Genomic DNA, 5915 nt, shown 5'->3' with positions numbered 1-5915 from the left:
GGAGGAGTGGTCTCTTTTGGTCTTTTAAAGTCCGTCGTAAATATTTAACACGGTGTTTCATCGACGTTATTTAAAACTAAGGTCTTCCCAAAGATGGGTTCCGGTGCAGTCGCGAGGCTTGCAAACAGACAAGTGTTGCTGAGAAGGAATACCTGTTATTTTTACAGTCTTTAAAAAGCAGAGATACTGTCTCTGGACGAGGCCAGCCTCCCCCCACCCCAACCCCCACCCCGTGTCACTCCGTTTCCCCAGATGCCCCCAGGGCCTGAATTACCTGCTTCGCAGGTTGATTTTACCTATTGGTTCCGGAGCTCGTGGGCGCCCTGCTACTGTCCAGCAGTCTGCGAGGTGTCCTTGCAGGCATACAACAGCCCGGAGCTCTGGAAAGGGACACAGTAGCAACTTCGGTGTGCTTTGTTTTGTGTGGAATTTGCCTGAAGTGTTTCCCCACCAGCATCAGTGACAGACGCGTGTTCCGTTTTTGCGATTTTGGAGGGGTGATATTTGTCAGTGCATCTTGTAGGGCCATCTTGGGGCGGAGACCCAGAGGACCGAAGGAGAGTCCTGACCACCCGAGGTGGGAGGGTTGGGGGTGGAGCGGGGGGGGCGGGGGCTGTCCTACAATCGTTCCACATCCACAAGGATGTATATCAGCCAAGAGACAACCCCTTTTTTTTTTCTTCCTAAAAGTTGTAAACGCAAAGCAACCAGGCTGTAAGGAGCTGTGGTTGGCAGTCAGAGGGGGGCAGGCCTGTCTGCCCCAAATGTGGGACCAGGCTCCCCTGGTGATAAGAGACATTTCTCTCGTGGCTGGAGGGACTGGAATGCGAGAGCTGGGGCACGGCCTGTGCATTAGTGGCCTCCATCCCTGTGCAGTGGCCAGGTCCCCTGCATCTGCCCCCGGACGCTTCTTCTGCCCGCCCCTTGTAACTCGATGGGGCCTTTCTGTGCGCCCGGCCACGGGATGATCCAGCCAGTGTCCCGCTCCCAGCCTGTGGGCAGGTCCCCTAATTGGTGCCTCCAGCTGGTCTCATCCTTGTCCCCTGACCCCAGGTCCCATTGCCCCGAGGACTGCTGTGTCCGCTGGGCCCCTCCCCCTGGCATGGCCCCTCCAGAGCGGAGTCCAGCTCATCCAGTGCTTGTGGCTCCCCTCCCCCCGTGCACGGTGACAGCCACTGGAATCGCATGCCTCTTTGGGCGTGGAGGTCCCTCCCCACGTCTTCTTTCTGAAACCCTGGTGTCCTTTAGGCCCGGTTCAGACTCTGTGTCCCCAGAGCCCCCTGGCTGTGGACCCAGGCCACCTCTCCCGCAGCTCTGTCGCCTCTGGCCTGCGGGCCGGTGCTGTTCCTGGGTGCTGACATTCTAGAAGCAGGGGTGCAGCCCGAGGCCCCTGCAGGCCTCAAGACAGGCGGCTGGGCTCCTCCTGTGGCGCTCAGCGGCGTGTGTGTGACGACTGAGGCAGAACAGAAGTGTGCGCTGTCCCTACCACATGTTGCGAGGCTCCCCTGCCTCTGGGTTCTGAGCTGAGGGCCAGAGCCCCAGCCTGGCTTGTCCTGACGTCCTCTGCTGCCCTGTAAGCTGAGACTCTTGCTAAGTCTCCCTAAGCCGCCACAAGGTCCTTTCATCCCTCCAACTTCACGCCTGCCAGCAGCCCGAGCTGCGTGGTTCCCTATATCCTCTCGACCTACCTATCGAGGTAGGATGTTTTACTTTCCTGATTTAAAACACGCACATGCTTTCCTGCTCTGTTACCCAGTTTCCAAGAGATTCCGGGAAGCAGCCAGGGTCTGTGCCTGCTGTGTGGATGGGGTCTGTTCCTCCCTGGGCGGCCCTACACCAGGGCCCCAGCCTGCTGCTCCCGGAGGCCTGTCTCGGGTGCCCCGGCCCAGAGGAACGAGGGATGGGTGTCAGAGAGAGGCCTGGTGAGAGGTCTCTGGGGAGGAGGCCCCGAGACCCTCCTGGGTGCTGCCTGTCCCGCTCCCTTGCCCGTCCCGCCCCTTAGCGAGTGAGAGGAGGCAGCAGTCCCACCGTGACGGTTCTGACACCACCACTAAATAAGCAACAGCAGCTCCCGTTTTCTATGTGCCACTAAGTGATGTGCCTCCAGCAGCCCAGGTCCGGTTATAAGACGGCAGGTCCTCAGGTTTGGGGACATGAAGAAGCTTATCTGAGGTCACTCAGCTGGGAAGGGACACAGCAGGGATTTGAACCCAGGCCGTTGGGGCTTCACTCCTTGACCCTTCCATGCTGGGCACGTGGGACCCTGCCCTTCACGGCCCCCGGGGGCCTGTGGTGCTCACGTGCCAGCGGCCTGGGGGAACTCTGCATTTGAACTTCTGGTATGATCCGGGTGAGTCTCCCTCTGTCCCCTTGAAAGTTGAGGGGTTTTGTGCTGACCTCTCGCAGGGCGGGGTCTGAGAAAGACGAACAGGGGGTGAGGGCTGCGCGTGGTGTGCAGGTGTGCTCATGTGTGCACAGAACGGCCCGTGTCTGTGTTGGGGGAGCATGCTGTGATAAGTAGTGTGGACGAAGTCGTGTGTGCACACGTGTGCTGATTTGGGTCTGGTGAATACAGCCGAGCACGGGTGCTGCTGTTACATGTGGAGGCAGGGGGTGTTCTGGGCTCCGTACTCGTCCCTGGGACTCGGAGCATCCCTGTCAGAGGGAGGGGCGTGGCAGTCATCTCCCCAGAAGGAGATGCAGGCTGGAGGGACACGGGGGACCCTCCCCATCCAGGACCACAGGCACCCACGGGCCTGGCGTGATTGCTCATAGTTGTCTGAATGCCGTATTTAGAAGGCTCGCTCATAAGTGCAGTTACAAAGTGGGTACCGTTTCCTCGGCGTATAAAGAGTTCAGACGTAGTCTAGTGTCAGCCTGTGCGCGGCACGAGTTTGCCATTGACACACTAGGATTTCTAGTTCCGTGTGGAATTCTAATTCCATTTATCAATCAGAAGTGCGAAAGGGATTCAATCTGATTAAGCTCTATGACTGGAGAAATCCAGAGGTGCAAAATTATGATACCACGGATGTCTTTAGTAGAAAATGCAAATGCTGCCTGAGAGTTGGCCGGCTCTGACCTGGATGCCCCTTGAAGCATCTCCTCACTGAGTTTGGTAAAACGAACAAGGACAAAACAGTAAACTACAAAAAGCACGTCTGTGAATGAAACCTGCACAGTCAGAACCCTAACGCACAGGGAGGTTCACGCACGTCGCCGGTGGCCGCGGTGGAGACCGTGAACGTCATCACTGGTTATTTTTACTTGTGATGAAGACTTGTTTATGTAGATTTAAATCATCGTACCGTTTTCAGGTTTTAACTGGTTCTCAGCCCCTTGTGAAGTGACAGGAAGGCCACGGAACTGGGGGAGGGGTGAGTGGCCGGCCGGGACGGTGGCGGGATACAATGAGGCTGCCAATCAGATACTTCCTTATCCAAGAAGCCAGCTTTAACTTCGCTTTGTCTCTTCTCCTCTGCTTGCAGAGAGCGGCAAGTCTTAGAAAACTCTCTGCACCATTACCCTCCACGAGTCCTGCCTTCTGGTTGGGTGGGATGATCTGTTTCAGAGATGTAGTGACCTTGAGTGTCCAAAGTTATTTTGTGCAGGGGAGTGGCTGTGGTATTCCGCACGAAGAAGAGAGACACAAAAGAAGCCTTGTTTGTTTGGGACAGGTCAGGGGTTCAAGGAGGCTTTGAAAGGCTCAAGTTGGGATAATTGAGTTATCAGATGTCAACTGTCCGCTTCCGTGAGCCCACGTCTTTATCCTCTGTCAGTCTGATGGGATCCAGAAGGCTGGCCAGTGGGTGCGCCCTGGTTCCACCCCCAAAGCCCTGCTGCTGCCCCAGGTTGGTTTTAGGAGCCACGAAGGCACTGGGATAGCATCTTGCCTTCTCCCTGACTCAGTGGTCTTGAAGTGCTCCATGAGGGGAGCACTCAGGTCCTCAGGTGACACCTGCTGAAGACGGCCCCTTGCCTGCCGCCAGGTGGCCTCACTCATACCTGTGCATGCTGGCGTCCCAAAAGTCTGCTCATTTCCATCTCCCTGTCCCCGGCTTAAAATAAAATAAAAATAAAAAATAAAAAATAAAAATAAAATAAAATAAAATAAAATAAAAACACTGGTTTTCATTCTAGAGCTGAATGCATGGTGCTGGAGGGCTTCACTGGGAAAGCTGCGTGTGGGACCCCAGAGCGCCCTCTCGGAGTGGCCTTGGACAGAAAACGTGCCCAAGTGGAAGAAAGGTTCTTGCTGGTTTTCCTGAAGGATGTTTGGGTTTGGGCCTCTTTACGGTGTCTGTGATTTGGGGGCACTGCTGTGTATGTGACGCGAAGGAAAACGAGCTTGTGCTACTTTTAAGTAGTTTGACTCCTATGTTTTGTAAAAACCGGTCCCTGTGCCTGCTTTAGAGAAAATAACAGTATTTAGGGAAAGGGCGGTTTTATTATCATGCTTTTCACCTTTCAGAGAGGTGAAATGGTAAAATGTGCTGGAATGAAGTGTTTCCCCTGGAAATCCCTCAGGAATTGTCACGTGTGGTGGACTGGTGAACCTGGCCTTGGGGAGGACTCCGGGCTTCCTCGGAGTGGCTCCTGGTGGCTGGCCTGGAGGTGGGTAGTAGTGGGACGGGGGACGGTGTCTGCTAGACTCCAGCTGTGTGACCCAGACCCTGTGCAGGGACAGACCGGGCCCAGGGCCGCCCAGGAGGCGACGGATGGCTGGTCTTTCTCTTCCCCAGAATCCTAGTTGTGCTCTCGCAGGCGCGTGGGGAGCCCCTCAGTGCACCTGTGCCTGTGGGAGTAAGTGCATGTGGACCGACGGGAGGACCCTCCCCGCCTCCAGCAGGTGGCAGGAACCCCGGTTTGCAACAGGGCTGTTGTGTCCAAAAGCTGGGAAGTGGGGCATGAGTCCTGCTCATTTTTCTTATCGTCCATTAGCCTTTTCTGCTTAGGGTCTACTGGGGCCCCGTCCTGTCCCGGGCACCAGCTCCCTGCTGCTTGGGGGCCTCTCTCTAGTCGTGGGGTCTCAAGTGCAGGTTCGGGTTCTCATGGGCTCTGAGGCAGGGGTGTGTTTGAGCGCTCGCGTGTACTGCCGTCTCCAGGTTCGAGGGACTCCATCTGCTCCCTGGCGCAGTTTGCCGACCCTCGGTCTCCTGTCCCCAGCCCACGGCGTGGATCCACTTCTCGTGTGCTCTGCACGGAACGCCTGTGCCTTAGAGCTGCTCCTAAATGTAGCCGCCTGGAGCCCAGCACTGGAAGGTCCAAGGGCGCAACTTTGTGTAAACTTAGGCTTTCTCTTGGCGAAGCTGGCGCCCTGTGGTCTTGTCTGTTCCTGTGGGGCATCCACTCCCACCCCGACCTCCTTGCAAGCCAGCCTCCCTGCCCACCGCGCCCTCCGCCTCCTGGCCTGGCCCCCGGCTGCCCCTTCTCCTCCTGCTCGGCACTGTGAGCTGTGGACGTTGTCACCAGAGAGAGGCCACCTCCAGGCCCTCCTCCCTGCCCCTTGGGACAGATGTGAGGTGTGCGTGGCGGGAGGGGTGGGTGGGCAGAGCCCACATGGCAGGAGCTGGTGGCCTAGGATGAGCCCGGGCCTCCTCCCCTCTAGGGACCTTCCTGGGCTGCTGTGTGGCTTCAGTGAAGAGAAAGGACTTGATAAACAGTCAGGGGGTGCGATAGTCTGCGATGTGTTTTTCATCCCATAATGGAGTTCTGTAATTTTATGACCCTAGTAATTGCCACTGGAGACGGTCCTGCTCGGTCCCTGTGACTCTGCCGGCCACATGGGGGGTGGGACTCCCAGAAGCCCCGCCTCCTGAGGCTGAGTGTCGGGGACGGGCCCCTGGCGCACCTGGGCTTCTGTGGGGTCCCCGTCTGCCTGGGCCTGGTCTTGGCCTCCTTTGGCATGTGGCTTC

The sequence above is a fragment of the Panthera uncia genome, chromosome D2 (assembly GCF_023721935.1).
Source record: "Panthera uncia isolate 11264 chromosome D2, Puncia_PCG_1.0, whole genome shotgun sequence".
Lineage (NCBI taxonomy): Eukaryota > Metazoa > Chordata > Mammalia > Carnivora > Felidae > Panthera > Panthera uncia.
Note: the sequence above shows the minus strand (reverse complement) of the source record.